Genomic DNA, 25,750 nt, shown 5'->3' with positions numbered 1-25,750 from the left:
AATAGAACAAATAGAAAAGAACAAAACTTGGACTCTAGTTGCTAGACCCAAGGATAATAATGTAATTGGCACAAATGGGTATTCAAAAATAAGCAAAATGAAGATGGAAAAGTATCTAGAAACAAAGCAAGGTTGGTATGTAGAGGTTATTCTTAAGAAGAAGGTATTGATTATGGTTAAAAATTTTCCCTTATTGCAAGATTAGAAGGTTTTAGAACTTTACTTGCATATGCAGCTAACAGAGGATTTAAAGTTTATGAAACAGATGTTAAATCTGCATTCTTGAATGAAATTCTTCATGAGGAATTCTATATTGAACAACAAAAGGGTTTTATAGATACTACCAAAAGATACATGGTCTATAAATTACACAAGGCATTATATGGTCTCAAGCAAGTTCCTAGAGCTTGGTATGAAAGACTTCATAATTACTTGATACATATTGATTTTCAAAGAACAAATGATAATAGTAGTCTATATATCAAAGAAGGACCAAACAAGAAGAATGTGTTGGCTAAAATATTTCTCGATGACACATTATTCATAGGAAATGGTGACTTATGCAAGGCATTTACAGAAGAAATGAGCAAGGAATTTGAGATGTCTATGTTTGGAGAGATAAAATTCTTTGTTGGATTATAGATTTAGTATAAGAAAGATGGTATCTACTTTACTCAATCCAAATACATTAAGGAGATACTAAAGAAATTTGGAATGGAAGACTCAAGACTAGTTGGAACCCTATGTCTACTAGAAATAAGCTTTCCAAAAATGATGATTCCAAAGAGGTAGATCAGACCATGTATAGATCAATGATTAGAAAACTATAGTATATAGTACATACAAGGCTTGATTTTGCATTAGCAATCGGTATGGTGGCAAGATTCTCAATAGATCCCAAAGAAAATCACATGATGGCAATCAAAAGAATCATGAGATATCTGAAAGGTACTGAAGAATATGGCTTATAATATGAAAAAGGAGGCAATTTGGACTTTAAAGTATTTACTAATGCTAATTGGGAAGGAAGTATTGATGACAGGAAGAGCACTAGTGATGGAGCATTCTTTCTTGGTAAAAGACTAGTGTCTTGGACAAGCAAGAAACAAAATTGCATCTCTCAATCAACATTAGAGGTATAATATGTGGTAGCAACACTCAAGTGTTCAAACATCATTTGGTTCAAAAAACTATCGGAAGGAATGAAGCTAAAGATCAAAGATACAGTAGTCATGTACTATGATAACACTAGTACAATCAATATATCAAGGAATCTAGTAATCCATACCAAAAAAAAGCATATTGTTATAAAATATCACTTCTTAAGTGCACTAGTGCAAGATAAAGAAGTCAAATTAGAATATATGTGAATACAAAAGAATGAATTGCAAACATATTCAGCCATTACCTAAGGATGTATTTTTGTATCTAAGAGGTAAGCTAGGGGTCATTCCCGTATCTAAAGCTCATTAACTGAAGATTAGTGATGCATCAACTAGAACATGTTAAAAATCAATCAATTGGTGTAGTATTGACAAAGGCACATTGCAAATGAATATGTACTTAAGGTACATTAATATTCACTAAGCATTGTCTTTGGCATAAGATGTGAAAGAGGGAGAAGTATACTATCATATCTCATAAAATTTTGTTGAAAATAAAGAGAAGTTTTTTGTTTGATAAAGAGATGAAGAAAAAAATTGTCAAAGAGAGAGAATCAACTTGATAAAAGTTCTAGTAGATAGAGGGAGAAAACTAAAGGCATAGTTCACACTAACAGAGGGAGTTCTCATGAATAATAACTTGAATGAAAATAAGGATATGTTCCTTACTTTATTGTTGCTCCAAAATTTTATTATGTTATGACATGTTGTGTTGCCATTAATGCCAAAGAGGGATATTGTTGGATACAATTGATTAATTGTGTATTGTTTTTGATGTTACACAAATATCATACCATTATTAGTTAGCATATGTCAAGCTCATTTGGGCATTGAGGATTTTTTTCTGTGGCTACTGAGCAATCTAGAGTTTGCCTAGTTGAGAACACAGTGTCTACCAAATTCACTCGGGTGCCAAAGAAAAGTTAACAGATGATGAGTGTTAACCAAGCACACTTAGTTAATGGAGGAAATGTTGGATGGAACTAGTGCTAATCAAGCTCACTTGATTACCAAAGAAATTTTCTAGTATGCAGTGTTGACTGAGCTTCACTTGGTTCACAAAGGAAAATCACTTTAGAGTTATTGTCTACCAAGCGGGGTCAGCTATCAAAGAATTTTCTTAGTTTGGCATATCAAGTTTAATAAATGTATCTATTGGTTCTAGCTAACTTAGAAAATGAATATTAGTTCCTCTATGTTGTATTCTAAGTGACTTGACAACGTGAATGATATAAGTATAAGATCAAGTTGTGGGATAGAGTGTGTGAAGTGGTATGTGAATCCATTGAAGATTTGATAAATGCTAAGAGAAACTTGATGGGGACACAACCCAAGCACAGAATGGACACAACAAGAAAAGAGAAATTGTATTAACTATGAAAATAAGCTAGTACATTCAGTACAGAGAAAATAGACTTCATAACATTCCCTATGGGCTTACAATAACATAAATTTGGAGATAATTTCTCCTTTTAGTACCTCTTCTCAAACTCCACTCCGAACTGCCTTTTACAATGCCAAAAATGTCCTTAAATAGACCCCACAGGGTTAAGGACTAGGAATACATTCTAGAAAGTGCTAGTAGGCATCCACCAACCAAGTAGAAGGCTCCAAAATCCGCGTTAGAAGTTGGTGCAAATCTAGAAGAATCCAAAAATGGTAACCGAACTTTCAGGAGGCATAACTTTTGAACCGTAGCTTCGATTGACGAACCGTTTATATTTTCAGAAAGCTCTCGAAGTGCTCTATAGCCCTATGGACTAGCTTTGCTAGTCCCCCATTTTTTGACCCTTTTTGAGGTCATTTAGTCCCCCTAACTTGACTTTGAAGCATTCTTAAGAGGTCTCCAAAACTCGAAAAACTACAATAACTTTCAAACCGTGGGGCCTTTTGACCTGATTCTTTTTTTGGAATGCTCTAAATTACAATTACATTCATCTGGCCAATTTACACCTCCTAGTTCACCAAAATGATGGCTCAATTACATACTCCTATTTTTTTGGCATTTACACGTATCCCAAGGTGTTCAAATACTCTATCCTAGAACACTGATAGTGGAACTGTGAGAGTTGGAACCTTTATTTGACCCAAAAGGGTATCCAAAAATGAAAACAAATGAAAGAGAAACTAAGTCTAAGTACATTTTTTTTTGGGTGACATAGGATTGCCCTTATACCTCTGGATGCTCCTGCATCTAACACCCAGGGTAGATTGAAAAGTGACCCTGTCACTTTATGAATGGTAGAGGAAACTCCAAATGGGAAACCTCAGCTACTGAAATCCAAGTTGAGTCCTCTATTGACCATCCTTTCCACTTGACCAAATACTCTTCATATTGCTTGTTTTTGGTACTTCTACCCACATGATGATCTAGAATGTCTTCTATCTCCTCCTTCTTAGAAGTAGGAATTAGACATTGCTCTAACACTAGCTCCTCATCTGCACCATCATCATGATACTCTGTTAAGTCTGCAATGTTGAAAATAGGAGAAATGTTAACACCATCTAGCAGCTCCACCTCATATGCATTTCCTAAGTCATGTTTCTTAAGAATTTTGCAGGGCCCAAATTTCTTCATTTTTAGCTTGTTGTAAGTATCGGTTGGAGATATTTCTTTTCGTAAGTGCGCCATGATTAGATCCCCTACTTGGAATTCCTTATGTCTTCTCCTTTGATCAGCCCTAGCTTTATACTCTTGATTCATCTTGGTAATGTGTGCCTGAACCTCCTCATGTAGATGCTTGATATGTTCAGCAAATTCTTCAGCTTCAGCACTTGTCCTCTCCCCTTTCTCTATCTTCCTCAATTCTGGTGCAGTCCTTGGGCTACTTCCATATACAATTTGGAATGATGATTTTCTAGTACTCCTATTTATAGAGTTATTGTAAGCAAACTCTGCTTGTGGTAGAATCAAATACCATCCCTTGGGCTTATCCCCAACTAAACATCTTAGCAAATTGCCCAAACTTTTGTTTACCACTTTTTTTTGGCCGTTAGTCTATGGGTGATGTGTGGAACTGAATTTCAAGTCTGTTCTCAACTTTTTCCATAATGTCCTCCAAAAATACCCCACAAATTTAGTATCTCTGTCAGAAACTATACTCCTTGGAAGACCATGTAGTCTTACCACCTCTTTGAAAAACAAGTCTGCAATATGGACAACATCATGAGTCTTGTGGCATGGAATGAAATGTGCCATTTTGGAGAACCTATCAACCACCACAAATACTGAGTCATTACTGCGTTGTGTCCTTGGGAATCTAAGAACAAAATCCATACTTATGTCCTCCCATGGCCTTGATGGAATAGGCAATGGCTGATATAGTCCAGTATTGTGACTAAATGCCTTGGCAACTTGACAAACCTAACAACTCTATACAAACTTCTTTACATCTTGTGAAATCTGAGGCAAAAAATAATGTTCTCTAAGAATGGCAATGGTCTTATCTCAACCAAAATGTCCTGCCATCCCTCCACTGTGTTTCTCCTTAATCAGATTTTCCCTCATGGAACTCCTTGGAATGCACAATTGACTACCCTTGAACAATATGTCATCCTAAATAAAATACTCTAACCACTTGGTTCTATCTACATCAATAGGCTCTTTACAAGATTTCCATGCTTCAGCAAAATCAGGATCCTCAGGGTACAAATTCTTGAGTTCATCAAACCCAACTACTTCAACTTGCATTACTGTAAGCAACAACTATCTCCTACTTAGTGCATCTACAACCCTGTTAGATTTTCCACTTCTATGCTTCAACACAAATGTATAACTCTGTAAGAACTCTACCCACTTCATATGCCTCTAATTCAATTTACCTTTGCTATCTAGGTACTGCAATGCCTGATGATTAGTATACAAAAAAAATTCTTTTGGCAATAAATAATGCCTCCATTTCTTTAAGGCCTGAACTATTGCATAGAACTCTTGATCATAAACATAATACTTCTTCTTTGCATCATTCAATTTTTCACTAAAATATGCAATAGGCTTACCTTCTTGGCTTAATACAGCCCCAATAGCACTGCCACTAGCATCACAATCCACTTGGAACACCTTTCTAAAATTTGGAAGTGCCAACACAAGTTGTTCTGTCACCTTCTTCTTCAGCAATTCAAAACTTCTCGCAACTGTTGCAGTCCATTTGAACTCTTTTCTATCCCCTCTTATTGTGTCAGTTAGGGGTGCACATATGCCACTAAAATTCTTAATAAACTTCTTGTAAAAACTAACCAGACCATGAAATGATCTTACCTCAGTAGCAGGCCTTGAAGTAGCCCATTCCAAGATGGCTTTTACCTTCTCTGGATCCATTTTGAGACTTGTAGGTGATATAACAAACCCCAAATAGACTAACTCCCTTTTTGCAAAGATACACTTCTTCAAATTAAATAACAGTTTCTCTTCCCTTAACCTTTCAAGGACACTATGAATATGCAATAAATGTTCTTCCAAAGTCTTGCTGAAATTTAAAATATCATCCAAATAGACAATAAAAAAATTTCCCAAGAACTTCTTAAGTACCTCATTCATAAGCCGCATGAAGGTGCTTGGGGCGTTGTCAATCCAAAGGGCATGACTAACCCCTTGGTCTTGAAGGCTATTTTCCACTCATCTCCTTCTCATATCCATATCTGATGATAGCCACTCTTGAGATCTATCTTTGTGAAGTACTGAGCTCCACTCAAGCAGTTCATAAGATCATCCATCCTTGGCAAAGGAAACCGGTATTTGATGGTTATCCTATTTATAGCTCGAGAATCTGTACACATCCTCCACTCTCCATCCTTCTTTGGTGTGAGTATTGCAGGTACTGCACATGGACTTAGGCTCTCCTGAATCAAGCCCTTCCTCAACAGCTCCTGAAACTATCTATTTAGTTCCTCTGTTTTAGTAGGAGTCATCCTGTGAGCAGCCTTGTTAGGAAAACTAGCTCCTAGAATTAGATCTATCTGATGATTGATTTTCCTTACTGGTGGCAATCCTTCTGGAACATTATCAGAGATAATATCTCCAAACTCACCTAGTAAATCTGAGACTTCAAGTGATATTTCACTACTACCTTCTTTTTCTTTCCTAGGAATTAAAGCATAGCACATACGCTGATGTTTCATTCCATCTAAAAACTTCCTTCCATCAACAAGACAAATCCTAGCACTGCTACATACCTTTTCACCTTCCTTTTTCATGGGCTTTAGTTTTTGGAAAACTCCATCCTTTGTTAGGGAGTATGTGTTTGCATGACCATCATGTATTGCATGTCTATCAAACTGCCATGGTCTACCCAACAATAGATGGCAAACATCCATTGGAATAACATCACAGAGAACTTCATCATGGTAACTTCCAATTTTGAATTTCACAAGGCATTTTTCACTTACCAAGACCTTATTATCATCTTTCACACAAGCAATTGGATAGGGCTGAGGATGTCTCTCCCTCTTGAGCTTCAACTTAGAGACCATCTCTTCTGATACCAAGTTATTAGTGCTACCACCATCAATGATCACATCACAACATTTATCCTCACACTTGCATCTGGTATGGAACAAACTCCTCCTTTGTCTTGGTTCAATCTCACCACTTAATAGGACCCTTTCATTTACTAAGGTCTCTCCTCTTTCTGCATCCTCTGAATATGATGACTGTGCATCCTCATCCACATGAGCAACCCTAGCTTGACCCTCAGCTCTCGTATCTGTCCTTCCTTGTTGTTGAGGGCATTCAAAGGCACGATGACCTTCTTCATTGCAATGGAAATAGGTACCATAGAAGCCTCCTCTTCCTTGTACATGTCTTCTACCTCTTCCTCTTTGATTTCCAAAGTCTTGATCATGGGAGCAGTTGAAACCCTCATTCCTCTGGTTCCTGCTAGTACCCACATCTTCATTTTTCTTTTGGGTTTCATTTCGACCTCCAGATGACCTACCGCTTCCCCTTCCTCCTTTACCATGCCCTCTTTATCTCCCTTCAAACCTCTTATTCAGCTTCTCTTCAACTCGTAGGGAAAATTGGTATGCCTCTTCAATGCTGGTCATTCTTACTAGACTTAATTCCTCCTGGATGCTAGGTCACAACCCACTGATATAACAAGCAACCTTCTCCTTATTTGCTTCTGCATTCCTTGCTCTAATCAAAAGTCGATAAAACTCCTCTGTATATTCTTGGATTGATCTTCCTGCTTGCTTTAACCCATGCATCTTTTTAAAAAAATCAAGCTCGTAGTCCATAGGAATTAACTGCTTCTTCAATTTTTCCACCATGCGATCCCACCTTGTGATCTTCTCCTTTCCTATTTTGTTTCTTTCCAATTGACCCTCTTGCCACTAGATTTTGGCATGGCCTTTCAGTTTGGCCTTTGCAAACTTAACCCTATCTGGGTCCCTAATATCCTCATACTCAAAGTACTCTTCCAGTTCATTGATCCAGTCGATCAACTCATCTGGTTTCAGATTTCTTGAAAATACACCCACATCAATTCTAGGTCTTTTCCCAAATTTAGTAATGGCCCTAAAAATCCTTTCCTCTACCTGATTCAAAACTTCCCCATCAAATTCCCCTTCTAGTCCAATTTCTTCTTCTTCATTGTCATCCTCACTGTCGTCACCTGTGGCAACATTTGTTCCTCTACAAAGCTCCTCCTGCAATGCTTGTACCTGCCTTTGGAGGGCTCTAACCTCCTCAGGATTAATAGCTCTGACCCTTCCACCACTCTCTCTTCATGGAGGCATCTTCTCAACTCAAACCCACAACCACACAGTCCTGGTCCAAACTGCCTCACAGTCGGCGCTCTGTCTACACACTCAGGAAAACCAGCTCTAATACCACTTGATGGGGACACAACCCAAGCACAGAATGGACACAATAGGAAAAGAGAAATTGTATTAATTATGAAAATAAGCTAGTACATTTATTATAGAGAAAATAGACTTCATGACATTCCCTATGGGCTTACAATAACATAAATCTGGAGATAATTTCTCTTTTTAGTACCTCCTCTCAAACTCCACTCAGAACTGCCTTTTACAATGCTAGAAATGTCCTTAAATAGACCCCAGAGGGTTAAGGACTAGGAATACATTCTAGAAAGTGCTAGTAGGCATCCACCGACCAAGTAGAAGGCTCCAAAAGCTGCGTTAGAAGTTGGTGCAAATCTAGAAGAATAAAAAAACGGTAACCAAAATTTTGGGAGGCATAACTATTGAATTGTAGCTCCGATTGACGAACCGTTTACATTTTCGAAAAGCTCTCAAAGTGCTCTATAGTCCTATGGACAGCTTCACTTGACCCCCATTTTTTGACCCTTTTGAGGTCATTTAATGCCCCTAACCTGACTTTGAAGCATTCTTAGGAGGTCTCCAAAACCCGAAAAAATGTGATAACTTTCAAACTGTGGGGCCTTTTGACCTGATTCTTTTTCTGGAATTCTCTAAATTACAATTACATTGATCTGGCCAATTTACACCTCCTAGTTCACCAAAATTATGGCTCAATTACATACTCCTATTTTTTTAGCATTTACACGTATCCCAAGGTGTTCAAATACTCTATCCTAGAACATTAATAGTGGAACTGTGAGAGTTGGAACCTTTATTTGACCCAAATGGGTATCTAGAAATGAAAACACATGAAACTAAAACTAAGTCTAAGTACATTTTTTTTGGGTGACACAAGATTGCCCTTATACCTCTGGATGCTCCTACATCAAAAGTGAATCAAAAGGATAAGACGAATCTTCTTATGGAGTTGAAAGGATATATTTGATTAGGAAGGATCAAGTACAAGCTAGATTAGAGATCTATAATCAGCAATTCAATTGCATCAAAATTAAGTTAATTCATTATTACTCTCTAACCATTGTAGCAGTGATCTAAAACTCTTAATATGGTTGGTTAAACAACCATTTGTAAATTCTTTAACAAGGTGGAAGTTCTATTGAATTGTCTAAAGACCTCTGACAAGGACACTCTTAATAGGGTGATTAAATTCTCTAACAAGGTTACACCTAATAGTGTGTTTTGTAACCTTTAACAAGGTTGGCTCCCAATAGGGCTCACTTCAAAAGAGTGAAAATAGTAACTAGTTACAATTGGTGGTTTTTCCCATATTCAATTTTCATGTTAAATCTTTGTGTCCAATGTGTTCATGATATTTCTTTTCTATGCTTGTAATTTAGTTAAATTAATGATAATCATAGATAACATCTTAAGATCTACAAATTAATTTATTACCAAGTATATTCAATATTTATCGAGTTACAACATTTTGTGTGTGTTTGCTGAGCATCAATAGTATTCTATTTTCAAAGTTTAGTTTGTACTGACATCTAAGGGATTTGGGATTTACTTTTTCGGTAAGTCATTCACCCCTCCTTTCTTAGTTATTCCTCTTATATTTCTAGCACTCTTCATCTTTGTCAGTCCTTCGATCATAGAGTTGCTACCGCTATGGCTAGTTTAGAACCATTGATCGAGGTATGAAAGAGTTTTCATAGTTTTAGTTGTTATTTATAATAGTTAGTAGTGGAATTTCAAATGATATTTATAAGTATGATCAAGTGATTAAATTGATTAAATTGTTGCAGGGCCTTGTTATTCTTGATTTTTTGCAAGCCTTTGAGGTGGATGTACATAGTGACTATTTGATGGCAACAAGAAAATAATTAATTTTGTGTTTACATATATTTCATTTCAATGTATTATAATTATTGATTCATATATACTTTTTTTGTATCAACTCTAGTTAGAGAGGAGCCTAAATAAGAAGATGAGCAAGTGTGCAAGGAAGACCCCATCATCCCCATCATCTCCTTCCATGCAATGACTGAAGACCTCTAGGGATTTTTTTCCTTCCCCTCATGGGAAGGAGAAGATATAGGGATGTACACATGTATAGGAATTAGTGGACATATATCTTAGATTTTATGTCAATGGACACATTTGATATACATCTAATGTATATATATGACATTTTATATTTGATGTATGACATATATTTGTTGCATGACATTATTAGACTTATAAATTTGATGCATCTATTTGTTCATGTATGACATCATTGGTTATCATTATATATATAGTTTTTCTTTCTTACATTTTTATTATTTAATGTATTTTATTTTAATGTAATTTGCATCCAAAATAAGGGTAAGAATAATTATAATAAGCTTTAATAGTATCTTTCGACATGTGAATAAGGCTATGATATTAATTTGTATTTAAATTGTACAATTTATGAGTAATTAAATTGATTATGAGTAAATTATTTGGATTTTTTGTTGGGATGAGAACAATGAAACTTGAATTCTTATTACTATTATACAATTAACATTGAAGTGTGACTCTTGAGTTGGCTACATTATGTAAATGTCTAAGATTGAATCTTAGTGTCATCATTAACATTTCAAGAGTTTATGTATGCTTTATATTCAGAACATGAGAAGACTTGAAATATTTTTTTCAATTTATTCATTGAATTTGATATCAATATTTCTTTCTTATCCATATCTTCAATAGCTTCATTTATGGAAACACATTATATATGTTATTCTTATGATTCCTATAGCTATAGTTGTATTTTTTCTTAGATATCTTTTGTCTGTCATTATCTTGGTGTAGGGCACCTAACAAACCTTGTTTTGGCTTTTTTGGTGTTGTTGTTTCTTTGAGGCTTGTTGTGACTCTATCCAAGTTAGGGTGGTGTCTTGATGTATTGAGATCAAGTTGGTTTGATGAAGCCTTGTTTAGGTATGTGCAAGTTATTAAACACTCACTAATACATTTGGTACCAAATTGCAATGGTAGTGCCATTGTAGTTTTTCCGTCACAACCTTGTCGTCATCACAATTGTGATGGTAGACTGTCGCAATTGCAATGACGACAAGGTTGTGATGGAAAAACTACAATGGCACTGCCGTTGCAATTTGGTACCAAATGTATTAGTGACTAGGGGGTAGTACATGGTCAAAGTTGGTCAAATATGATACAAGTTATTGGTAAGTGGGATATGGCATAGATAGGTCCTAAATAGTGGTTTTGCATCTTCTTCAAATGTTGGGAACTCATAAAATGTAATGTTGGTTGATTAGGATCTAAAATTGCAAAAGTTGCTAAGTTTTCAATAAGTTTCTCAAAGGGGTCTAGGGGACCAAAAAAGGAATATTGGTTAACAAGGGGCCACATTATGTCTAAAAACCTTTATTGAACCTATTTGGTTCTATTTAAAAAGATTTTAATTGTCTAGAAGTCAAAAATGAAAAAAATTACAATGTGCTCAGCAACTTTTAAAAGTTGCTCCACAACATTTTGTGCAAGTTTTTAGTTATGGTGTGGTAGAAATGAAAGATGGTTGGTTTAACTGAATGCATGCCTTGGGAGGTCCTATAAGACATGGAAGAAGACAAATCTGCTAAATGGATGTTGGAATAGTTCATTCTTGAATTTGAGTACAAACATTTTCTTACATTTCCTTTAACAATTTTTGAATTTTGCAAAGCAAGTTTGAGATAATGGTTTGAACATTGAAGTTTTACCTTGGATTAAGTTAATTCATGTTTTTACAACACTTTTTCCTTCATTAAAATTTCCTTTAAGTGTTCAATGTCTTTTATCTTTTTCATTCTTCCAAGTATCGACACACAACATTTAGTGACTCTTAGGGTCAATTTTGTTCAATGTCCTTGACAATTTTCAAGTGGTTAATGAGATGGGAAAAGTTTGGGACTAGGGTTTAGCTAGCCACTCAAAGCTAACAGAGTAAATAGTTTAATCCCATGATGAATAGTTAGAGAGATTCACTAGTTAATGACTTTTTGCTAGCCACTACAAGTTTCAACATCACTTGAGATGGGGTTACAAAATCAAAATGAAATCCAATCTCCAAAAAGAAAGAAATTTCATTGTAGGTGTTGACAAAATGATCTTTTAGCACTCATAATTTCATACATACCTCACATGAGCTCTAAGATATGCCCTATCAAAGATCACTACCCTATTACATTTAGTGACTCTCAAGGTCAATTCTATTCAGCGCGCTCAAGAATTTTTTGAGTGGTGAATAGGACTGAACAAGCTTGAGACTAGGGTTTACTTAGAAACTAGCCACTTGGATCTAATAGAGTAGATAGTTTGATCCCATGATAAATGGTTAGAGAGATTCACCAGTTGGTGACTTTGTACTAGTTAACACTACAAGTTTCAACATCACCCAAGATGGGGCCATAAAATCAAAATCAAAATAAATCGAGAGAGAGAGAGAGAGAGAGAGAGAGAGAGAGAGAGAGAGAGAGAGAGAGGTTATTTTTATTGTAGGTGTTGACAACACAATCATGTAGCACCTAGAATTGCATCTATAACTCACACAAGCTTTCAGATATGCCCTATCAAAGATTGTTGTCCTATGACATTTAGTGATTCTCAAGGTCAATTTCATTCAGCATGCCCAAGAATTTTTGAGTGGTCAATAGGATGAGAAGAGCTTGGTAATAGGGTTTACCCAACTAGTTAGAGCTAATAGAGCAAATAGTTCAATCCCACAACAAATGGTTAGAGAGATCCACTAGTTGGTGACTTTATACTGGCCAACACTACAAGTTTCAAAATCACCCAAGATGGGGCCACAAAATCAAAATGGAATCAAATCTCCAAAGAGAGAGAGAGAGAGAGAGAGAGAGAGAGAGAGAGAGAGAGAGAGAGAGAGAGGGATTGTTGTAGGTGTCAAAATATGATCATGTAGCACCCATAATGTCATCCATACCTCATGCAAGCTTTGAGATATTTCTTGTTAAAGATCATTTTCCTATGGCATTTAGTGACTCTCAAGGTCAATTTTGTTTCGCATTTCCAAGAATGTTTGAGATGTCAAGGAGATGGGAATATCTTAGGACTAGGCTTTATCCAACTACTTGGAGCCAATAGAGAAAATAGTTCGATCCCACAACAAATAGTTAGAGAGATTCACTAGTTGGAAACTTTGTACTAGCCAACACTACAAGTTTCAGCATCACCCAAGATGGGGCCACAAAATCAAAATGAAATCCAATCTCCAAAAAGAGAGAGAGGTCATTGTAGGTGTCAAAAAACTGATCCTTTAGCACTAAAATTTCATCCATGCCTTACATGAGCTTCGAGATATGCCCCCTCAAAAATCATTGTCCTATGGTATTTAATGATAGTCAGGGTAAAAAAAAATTTCCGTACTTGAGAACATTCAAGTGGTCAACATGATGGAATGAGCTTGGTACTAGGGTTTTTGCAACTAATTGGAGCTAACCGAGTAGACAATTTGATCCCAAGATAAATGATTAGAGAGATTCACTAGTTGGTGACTTTTTAGTAGCCAACACTACAAGTTTTAGTATCACTTGAGATGGGGTCACAAAATTGAAATGAAATCCAATCACAAAAAATAAAGAGAGGTTATTGCAGGTGTCAGCAACATGATCCTGTAGCACCTAGAATTGCATCTACATCTCATACGAGCTCCAAGGTATGCCCCATCAAAGATTGTTTCTCTTGGCATTTAGTGACTCTCAAAGTATATTCCATTTGGTATGCCCAAGAACATTTGAGTGGTTAGTAAGATAGAATGAGCTTGGGATTAGGGTTTACTTGGCCAGTTAGAGCCAATGGTGTAGATAGTCTGATCCCACAATGAATGGTGAGAAAGATATGAACAAGATATGTATGCCTAAGCCACTTTGTCCAAGAAATGAGCAAAAGTTGCTAATTATGTAAAATTGGGTCTTTTTGAGTTTTTGGTCAAGATAGCCTAGGATTAGGTGTTTTTAGTTATTTTGGAATAATTTGGAAGCTTTTCCAAGTCCTAGAAGTGAAATCTAGTGAACATTGCAAAAGTTGTGCTTTTGTGCAAAATTGAAAAGTTGTAAAAGTTACTCAAATATGCAACCTGGTTGGAAAGGATTTACAACTATTCAAAGAATAGTTGTAACCATTAGAATAGGCCTAGGATGGATAAATACCTCATTTTTTAGTTGTGAAGGGGAATTAAGACAAGTAGGAATTTATTTTGTCAAAAGTGTTGATTGCAATCAACTTTTCATCAATTTTTACAAGTTTTGGGCACTTAGGGAGCAATTGGTCATTCCATGGAAAAATGAATCTAACTCCCATTGAATGAACCTATATTAATATGTAAATAAATCTTCTAATAATTTTTGGATAGGAGTTTACATGGTTGGACACCTCTAATGCAGTTTAAGTGGTTGTAGGTGCATGAAATGCATGCCTAAGGAGCAACAACAAGAGATATATCCATTAGAGAGGCATATTTTATGGTAGATTATGTCTAAATATGCCTTGGAGATGGTGAATCAACATTCATGTGATTGAATTTGGCTTGATAAGTCATACATTGAGAAAGCCCTAGGTTTGAGGGTTTGTAAGAGACCAATTTGGGGGTTTCTTACTTGCAGAGGTTGGAGAATCAAAATGACTTGATAGTCCTATGATTGGCTATATTTGAGGAGATCGTTGATAGTCTGGAGCTTTGGAATCAAGGGTTTTAGGTAGTTTATTTGGAAAACCACCATATTTTATGCTTAAAAAGGGTGCCTAGTTGGAGGATCCTTTTGTTGGCCCAAAATAACCTATATTGATGTTGAGATATGTTAAAGAAGGTTGAAATAAGTATCTAAAAACTTATTTTATTTGAGAATTCCTTTGAAGATTTTGGGAGTAAACTTAACATCTTTCTCATTAGAGACCTAGTTGGGGGAAATTAGGACTACTAGGCAATTTTGAGAAATTTGAGTGCTAGGATTGGGTTGATAGTCTAAAACAACTTGAAATCTCTTGAATTTATCTTAGATAGGTAAAATAAATCTACCATAGCCTTTAGGAGGGTGTTGGAGTTGTAGAAAGGATAATTTCTTTTTTGTGGGTTTTGGGAACATTGGCTTTCCCTTACACATTTTTTCATTTTGGACTTGGTTGGGGCCCATCACACTTCTCTCCTATATTAGAAACCCTATGAGAAGGTTGGAGATTTCGTAGTTTTTTTTTTTGGGTGAAAGAGAGATGCAAAGAGTCTAGGGATCAGTTAATTAACCACTTCTAATTAAAGTTCCTAACCTTTAATCATCTAATGGTTCTTGTTTTCTTGATATTCTCACCAATCTTAACATCCAATACTCTTCTCCAACTTGCCTCCTGGGTATAGCTAGATTGGTGTAGACTTAATCTCTCTTGTTAAGGCACTAGTCCTACTAGCCCTTCCTTCCTCTAAAACCCTAATCCTTGATTAGGATATTTTACTCAACCTTCCTTGATTTTACTAATGTTTTAGATAACCTACATATCCTTCTTGACTTTTCCTAACACCTTTGGTCACATCAACAACCATTAAAAACTCACAATCTTCAAATGGGGCTAATTGGACCTATTTGCTTTAGGCCTAGTAACACTATTTTATTCCATTTCTTCAAATTCTTCCTAACAACCTCATGGAAGACCATAGGAATATAAAATCTATCTCATAGCACTTTAAGGTTCCAATTTTATAGAGTTTCAAAACACACACAACCTTATTCACCCTCAAGCCCTAGTTTCAAGCCTATCTTTTAGGCCTCTAGACTAGTTTTCACTAAAAAGCTTCTAGTTCCTTTCAAACTTCAAATAAATCTCCCAAACCACTTTCTCATTCAAGATAACATCCTAATACTTCTATCCATTCCTTTTATTTGACCTAAAATAATCATGGGAATTTTCTACAACATCTTCAAACTATCCTAACTCACCTACTCCCAATAGTCAGTCCAGGGCATCATTCCATAGCTTGGAGACCAATCAAACAAATGCCAAATAAAGAAAAACCACTATTTAAAGAGTCTAACTTATTATCGAACAAGGTTTCAAACATTTTCCACTATGGATGATTAGGTTAGAGCCATTATTGTGGTAGCATCCCTATGAATGTGAATCATAGACTAGTCACCAAGAAAATTCCACAACTTGCTAACCTAACAACTTTAGTCCTAGTTTGAATATGCAAAAGAGAAAGGAAACACGAATCTAGAAAAACCATAAGTCAAATCTTCTATCCTAATTCATATGTAGTTGTACAAGGGTATTAAAGTTAGTGCAGAAGTACCTAGATAAACACCTAGGCATACCTTGGACACAAGGAAAAGAAATTAATCTATGGAATCCCTAAAAGTGGATTGGAAACTATAGAAGCCTATAATGGAAAAATGTAATGAAAAATTTAATGTTAAACTTGAAAAATCTTAAAGGTCCTAATAAAGGATTTAGGCACAAAAATGATGTAAGGGTGGCCAATCATGCTAACAAGGGATCTAGATTGATTAGAGGAGTTAAATAGGTCCTAGGGGGGTTTAGAACAAATCCTAAGTAGTGAAAAGTAATAAAATAAGAGATAAAACAATTTAATAAGGTTTTAAATTCAAAATTAGAGTCTTAATGACTATATCCAAGATTAGGAGGGAAAATAATATTTGAATGTTTTAATCATTGTTAATGGTTTCCAATTGAGTGAATGTGGTTGGGTAAGTTGTATTTCATCCTATATAGCCTGGTAAACGGATAGGATCAACATATTGAAGGCATTGTATGGATTCCATCAACATTGTATAGATTTAGCAATTAGAATGCAATAAAACTCCATTTTGAGCATCTTTGCATTGATTCTTTGGATTTCTTTGGTTTATTAGTGCTATTTTGATGTTTTAAGTTTATTGGAATGGTATTTGATCCATCCTTGGTGTATTAAGACAAGTAGGGTTTCATTTTTCCAAAAGTGTTGATTGCAAGTAACTTTTGTAATAATTTGTTCAAGTTTTGGACACTTAGAGAGAAATTGATCATTCCATGGATGTAGGAATCTTATTCCCATGGAAAGAACCTGTATTTTAATATAAACAATCACTCTAAGAATTATTGGGTAGGAGTTTCCATAGATGGAGGCTTCTAACAGGTTTTTGGTGGCTATAAGATCATGAAATACATGCCTAGAGTGTAGCAATAGGAGATCTACCCATTGGAGGTAGTATTTTTTGATAAATATGGTCTAAAAGTGTGATATACATGGTGAATCAACCTTCAGTTGATTGATATTGGCTTGGGAGGTCATACATTGAAAAGCCCCTAGATTTGAGGGTTTCTAAGAGGCCAAATTGGGGAATTCTTACTTGTATAGGTTGGGAAGTTGAATTGAAATGATTTTCCTTTGATTGGGTCCATTTTAGATGACTGTTGAATGTTTGAAGCTTTAGAAGTATGGGCAGCATGTACTTTCTTTATAAAATCACCCTATTTTATGCTTCCATGTACAATAGGCACACACATGTGGAATATAACTTAAAACCTTCTAACCTTCCAAAATATGCCTCCCCATGATCAAATACCTAAGCATGGATAGTTACAACTTCCCAAACTATCATTTGCAACTTTTGCAAAAATTGCAAAAGTTGGTGAAGTAACATTCTGAGCAACTTTGCAACTTTTGAGCAATTTTACCTCTTTACATCTTTTGATCAAATGGGTCCATCTAGGACCATTCAAGGACCCTAGTTAGGATTCCTAGGACCTATTAGGTAACCAAAAAGCTTATTTTCCAAAACCTAACAACATTTTACCTATTGAGCAACTTTTGATCAACTTAGGACCTAATGGGAAATTTTGGCTCTTTTACAAACACATTGCAACTAGTTGCATTCCAAGGACTCTTGGAACTTATTAGAGGCACAAAACCTCTTGAATAATTCTTAAAAAACTTAAAAGACCAAAAATAGGGAGGTTCCCTACACCAAAGAGTGGGAATGTCTATTTGAAGCTACCTAGTTGTACACTCTACATCACAAAAGGTGAGAAAGGTCCATGTTTTTGTAATTTTATTCAATCTAATGAAATAGCTACATTATAATGTTTCAAATATTTCCTAATGGTCTAACTCACAAACCTTCCAAAGAGTCTTATTGTATGGCTTTCCACCATATTTTATCAAGTGGACATTTGACATGACAACTAGGTTCAAATAATGAAGACTCTTCCTCTTTGTTTTCCAATCCTCAAATAACCACAAGTTGGGGTTCTTCATAGAATATCATCTAAACTATGTACCGGTTACAACCATCCCACCAATATGGTACTTTAAACCTTCACCATCTATAACCGAGTGATCTAATTTTTTTGGCTTGGACACAATGACACAAATAATAATATGTCCCTTCTTCAATGTCTTTAGGTGAAATAACAACAAAAACATGGCCTACAATGATACACACACACACACACACACACACACACACACACACACACACACACACACACACACACACACATCCAAGTTGCACCAGATCAAACAAGTTTTCAAATTCAATGGATGAATCCATCTCTACCAATTCTAGGGCTATTGGGGGATGATAGGTGTCAATTGAGGTTCAAAACTTGTATATCACATTTGTCCACCTATTTAGTCAACTCACACATATGCCATTTTTCATGTGTGGATATTCCATGAACCGACATCATAGCTTCTAAAAGAGTGCAACTCACTTGTTCCTATTTATATGCAAAAATCCTCATATGGTGCAATGTTAGTATTATCTTTATACCAAAAAAATCTACAAATTGTAGACTCACCTTCCCTATCTAGAACCATTGTAGTATTACACTATTTGATGATATAATTTGGATCTATCAAGGTTGCTCCATCTTTGTACTTTAATTCCTCATGAGCTAAGGCTCTTTTGATGCATGCACCTGCAACATTGTGCTATCCTTTTCCATGACCAGCCTCTATGAAATTCCACATATATTGTATTCTAGAAAACCTATGCATCCTTCTCAACCAATAGAACATCTGTACATTTTTGAATTGAGATGCACAATTGTCTAACCAAATAATGTGTTGACAATTTGATTCGCCCCTATTTTCTAAATCTATATTAAAGAGTTGAAAACAACCATGTACAAACTCTATAGAATGTGATCGATCATTGGTGATATAAAAATAGTACTCCATTAATATCTTCCTATCATCCTCTATACTTGTAGGTGAATGCATGAATGTTATGTGAAAAAATATGGAAACCTATTAAGAAGTATAACACTTTTCTTGCATGCAATTTTGTGGTTGTAGTGTGTAGTTATCAACGAAGTCAATAACCAAAAAAATGGTATCCAGTGGAAATGTAAATGTATCCTTGCACAACTTGAATTAAAAGTCCACCTATTGAGCTCTATGTATATGCCTTGCATACTTATAAATAATATTTTCATAAAAAATCATCATGAACTCATACACTGGAATCTTTTTAATGACTAAATCACATCTTTTACCTTGTTTCCCATCTTTTAGAACATATGTCAATATCTTATATTTTTTGTAATCTACTATTTCATTTCCAATTGTATGTGTACTATTCATATGTTCACAAGTTGATAAAAGTTTCAAAGAACCATGAAATAAGCATGTACCATCTAAGCATGACATCTTTTAAAATTTTTGAGCACCCCATATTTCATATTAAATATCACAATGCTGAAAACAAACTTAGAATGCAAAAACACACACATATGCCTAAAAAAATCAAAATGGTTAGAAACTTTGATAGGTATACTACAACAACAAGTTGTGTGTGTGATTTATGTTCACATAAAAAGGTTTACCCATCTCAAAAAAATTTGACTTATTTGAATTTGAGGATACATATTATTAATATTTTCCAAAAATTGTGTTTGAGTTGAGTCAAAAAAATGTATCACATGTGGATCATGATTTCAACTACCAAATATCCTTCTTACAACATCTCTTTGTGTTATTTGACCAAAAATCTTCAATCAATGATTTCAATGATTCACTAATTTTTTTATCCTTTCATGGTAGTCTACTATTAAATGTCTATAACTCATTTTTTGTTGGATCTTCCACTCTCTCACACCTTACCATAGCTCTCCTTAGAGTACCTCTACCAATTTTCAATATTTTGCTTGTTTTTCTCACGAGTCAAGATTTCTTCATTTGGGTACTTACTATTGTCAATGTAAGTATGCATCTTGTGATATTATTATCTTTGGTACATGATTTAAAATCCACTTTTTCATATGCACTCATTAGATTCTTTACAATGATTTTTTAAATTTGAATCATTCATTGTTCTTAACCCAAGAATATTCACAATGGGCCTAAATTTAAAATTCCTTATCATTTCAACAAATAATTGGCATTTAATTCTTTAAAGAATAATCTCCACATATGATTAACTTTTCTTTGACAATTACACTTGCTAATCTTGTTAGGCATTAATTTCAAAATTTTAGTATCAATATTGATCAAATATTTTGGTCTTCTAAAACAAATTCTAGAAGATGTTATAATCTCTTCATTCCCTCAACATTTTGAACATCAACATAAGGTTGAGTGTTTTGTGTACCCTGAACCAAAGATGTTGTGCCTTGGCAATAAGATACAAAAGAGAGAATACCACCTACTTGACATATTAATGATGTACCTTCAACATGACATGATGTAGTGTGTACATTGTTAGATGTAGAAATTAGCATCTCTTCAACATGAGATGATGATATGACTCTAACATTGGAAGATGGTGTTGCTTTACAATTCAATTGTATTTTTGAGTGTAAGAGTCTCATTCATTCTCTTTGTCTTTCCAATTCTTCTAGGCTTTGTTTCTTTGTATTGATGGTTTGTGTTTGTCTTCAAAAGAAAATTCTTCATTATTGCATTGAAATTTTCTTTGTTCACATAGTAGTTTTATTTTATCTCTTTTAATTGCCAAATCTCTCTCTCTCTCTTCTGTTCTTTAAGTTTTTGGTTTCTTCCTTGGCATAATGATGATTTCTATATGTCAAATTATTCAAACATCTAAATTACTTATTATTTGTAAATAACAAATCATTCAAATATATATACAAATTACAATTATTTCAATGAATAGACAATATAGATTAAACAAGTTGTCAAATTTCTAACCATTTCTAAATAACAATTCATTCAAACATACAAATTTCAATGAATTGACTACATATTAAACAACTTGACAAATTATAATGAAATTTGTCTCTATAGTAACAAATAATAATTAAAAAGGATTGCACTAACCTTTTCTATAGAAATAATGTTCAAAAACCATTCAAATAGTGTATCCAATGATTGAATTTAGTGTTTGATAGCTTCCAATAGTATGAAACCTATATTATCTATCAAAATAGTAGAACATATAATAGACAAAAAAGAAAATATGGGTTAGTAGGGATTGAAATATACCTTGTAACCATTTTTTGGTGTTTTCATATAGTGTGTACACCCTATAAAGTGTGCACTATAAACCGCGCACACACTATGTGAAATCTCTCTCTCTCTCTCTCTCTCTCTCTCTCTCTCTCTCTCTCTCTCTCTCTCTCTCTCTCTCTCTCCCTCCCTCCATCCCTCCCTCCCTCCCCTATCCCACCTAGTCCCATCCCCTATTTTCTCTCTCTCTCTCTCTCTCTCTCTCTCTCTCTCTCTCTCTCTCTCTCTCTCTCCCTCTCCCTTATCCCACTGTTTACCAACCCCTACACTCTCTCTCCCCACCTATCCCACCCTCTCCCATCCCATAGTCTCTCTCTCTCCCTCCCACCCTCTCTCATCCCCTACTCTCTCTCTCTCTCTCTCTCTCTCTCTCTCTCTCCCCTTCCTATCCCACCCACTCTATCTCTATCCCACCCTATCCCATCCCCTACTCTCTCTCTCTCTCTCACTTTTTCACCTCCTACTCTCTTATCTCATACTCTCTCTCCCTCTCCCCCTCCCCCTCTCTCTCCCCCATCCCCTACTCTTCCATACCTCTCTCTCTCTCTCTCTCTCTCTCTCTCTCTCTCTCTCTCTCCCTCCCTCCCTCTGTATCTCACTATCCAACCCTCTCCCATCCCCTACTCTCTCTCTCTCTCTCTCTCTCTCTCTCTCTCTCTCTCTCTCTCTCTCTCTCTCTCTCTCCCTCCCTCCTTCTCTCTCCCCCTCCTTGACCCTCTCCCATTCTCTATCCTACCCCATATCGCTCTATCTATGCCTCTCTCTCTCTCTCTCTCTCTCTCTCTCTCTCTCTCTCTCTCTCTCTCTCTCTCTCTCTCTCTCTCTCTCTCTCTCTCACGCAAAGTAAACAAAAAAATTGTTCTTTATGGGCCTTCCAAAAATTTTCAAATTTATCAAATCAACTCTACTCCAATACTCCTTAACCCTTACTATGTTCATAGACCTAATAGGCCTAATTAGGCATGGATTACAAAGAAAATACCAAGGAATGGGTGCATAGAATCAATCCAAAAATTAAAATATATATTCCACTTAATGATTAGGTAGGGATTCTTATTTATAATCATTTCCAACCATTCAAATGAATACACAAGGATGTTGCAACTTTTAAGAACAATTTCTCAATGAGGGAAGAATTTAAAACCCTTAATCAGTCATTAATAACTTCCATTAATAAAATAATAAAACCAATCCTTTTTTCGATAGGAGTGAGTAATAAGAATTTTATCCAAATTATAGCAAAATCCAGTCAAGGAAATAAAAGTTATTGGAATTTCCTTAAAATTATTCAAATTATGACATAATCTGACCAATCTTCACTAAAACAACCATAAATTCTCCTAACCTTAATGAAGATCATCCAAACCAAAACCAAACAAAAGATAACTCATATAAATTCCAAAAAATATAAGTTTCAAGTCTGTACCATTCACAATGAAGTTGGTTCAACCAAAACATCCAAGAAATTGTAGGAAAAAATAACTAGAAAACTTAAATATACAACATTAAAATAAGTTTTCCTCCATTCCAAATCCTTCCTCCAACTTCTCAAACTTCTCCCACTTAAAATATTGGTTTTTGGAGACCAAATACATATAATTTGGAAGAACATTAAACTCACCAACCAACCTATAACTACTCATTAACAACTTTAAACCAACTATTAAAAGTTGTTATTACAATTTTGACAACTTTTGAACAACTTTTATAATTATTATATCCAAATAACTTAAAAATTTCTATAAAAATTTAAAATATGATATATATTACTTTAAAACTCCAATTAAACTATTTCCACTCTATTTTGATACATTTGAGTGATTTATCACACTTGACATTTTTTAGGACCTTGTGAGTCACTATGCTTTTAGTGACTTTTATAGCCTTACAAAACAATTTGAATGAACTCCAAATGGTATTTAGGTCCTTGTATAACATTGAAACCATTTTAAAGAAAATTTAAAATATGAATTTATCTATGAGAAATCCAATGAATAGGTGCTCCCGTACCATAATCACCAACTTTGAATATTTTTCAAGTCCTCTTGGAAATGAGGTTTCAAAGATCTCTTCATCTTCACTTTTGGTCTTTCAATTCTTTTTCTTGAGAATATGAATATGCTAAGAATTTTTTTATGTCCTCTCCAATCTTATTTCTTCATCAGCTACATTGAAATGATAATAACAAAATATTCATGGGTAAAAATCAATTGATTAGTATCAAAATCAATCACAAAATTTGCATCTTTCTTCTCAAATCTTCTTAACAAATCTTCCCTTTTACCATCATTGTCATCATAAATCTGATCAATCTCTAGTATTTGTTCATTACTATCATTTATCTTTGAAAATACTTCAACATAATCATTTTAAGCAATATCCATCTTTATGGAGTCTTTGATTGGTTCAACTTCCTTATTAGATTCAATCAACTCTTCCTCTTTTGTTTCTTCTATCCTTGTTTCTCCTTGTTCTTCCTTAAGTTCATTCTATTTTTCCACATATTTTTCAAATTCTTAAACCTATAAAAAATTAAATTCTTGATCTCCCTCACCATTTGCAATTCACTACTCTAGGATTTTAAGAAGTGCCTCCAACTCCTTCGTATTCTCCTTTGCTTCATTTTCTAGTCTTTCTATCTCCTCTTGTCTTTTCTTATTCTCTTCTTTCTTCTTTAATGAATCCATACCTTGAAAATTACCATGCATAAATTTCACAAAAAAATCCATTTTGAAGAAAATATCTTTTACCTTTATTCCTCTTGTCTTTGATACCTCTCCTTAGGCCTTTCTCTTCTTTTCTCTCTTGGTCTAGTCTCTGAATATGCAGGTTCTCTCTTTAGCCTCTAAAATAGAAACAAACAACCAAAAAATACTTTTTTTCATAGACCTTTTGGGATCTAATTCCACTTGATGTAGATATCATAAAAAAAATGTTCTTTATGGGTCTTCCATAAAATTTTAAAGTTACACAACCAACTTTACTCCAATACTCCTTTACAAACCTAATATGCCTAATAAGGCTTGGATTAAAAAGAAAGTACCAAGGAATGAGTGCATATAATTGATAAAAAAATTAAAATATATATATCACTTAATGGTTAGGTATGGATTAAAATTTATAATTATTTTCAACCATTCAAATGAATGCACAAGAATGTTGCAACTTTTAAGAACAATTTCTGAATGAGGGAAAAATTTAAAACCCTTAATCAATCATTTATAAATTCCATAAATTAAATAATTAAACTAATCCTTTTTGTGAGATTCAATAAGAGTTATTTATAAACATTTTCTACAATTTATAGCCACATCCAATCAAGGAAATAAACGGTATTGCAATTTCCTCAAAATTGTTCATATTATGATAGAATCTAACTAGTCTTCACTAAAAAGGCCATAACTTCTTCTAAATGTAATGATAATCATCCAAACCAAAACAAAAACAAAGCTAACTCATATAACTTCCTGAAAATATATGTTTCAGGTCTATACCATTCACAATAAAGTTGAATCAAACAAAACATCAGAGAAATTGCAAGAAACAATAACCAAAAAACTGAAATATACAACATCAAAAAAAGTTTTTTTCCATTCCAAATCCTTCCTCCAACTTCTCTCACTTCTTCAAATTAAAATTTCATGTTTTGGAGACCAAATATATATAATTTGGAAGCATATTAAAATCTCCAAAAAACCTATAACTACCCATTAACAACTTTAAACCAACTTTTTAAAAGTTGTCACCAAGCTGTAAAAGTTGTCATTACAATTTTGGTAACTTTTGAACAACTTTTACAATTATTATCAAAATCACTTCAAAATATATATACAAATTTAAAATATGAAATATATGACTTTAATAATCCAATTAAACTATTTCCTCTCTATTTTGATACATTTGAGTGATTTGATTAGACTTGACATTTTTAGGACCTTGTAAGTCACTATGCTTTTAATGGCTTTTATAGCCTTACAAAATAATTTGAATGAATTCCAAATGGTACTTAGGTCCTTACATAACATTGCAACCATTTTAAAGAAAATGTAAAATATGAATTTATCTATGAAAAATCCAATGAATAGGTCTCTCTCTCTCTCTCTCTCTCTCTATATATATATATATATATATATATATATATATATATATATATATATATATATATATATATATATATATATATATATATATATTCATGTATCTATTTTTATCTTCATCTCTATATTTATCAAACACATCTCTCTCTCTCTCTCTCTCTCCCCCTATCACACCCTCTCCCATCCCCTACTCTCCC

Source organism: Cupressus sempervirens, chromosome 10, assembly GCF_028749045.1.
Source record: "Cupressus sempervirens isolate cs-2001-9-10 chromosome 10, ASM2874904v1, whole genome shotgun sequence".
Taxonomy (NCBI): Eukaryota; Viridiplantae; Streptophyta; class Pinopsida; order Cupressales; family Cupressaceae; genus Cupressus; species Cupressus sempervirens.
The sequence above is the reverse complement of the archived record's forward strand: the minus strand, read 5'-3'. Positions refer to the sequence as shown.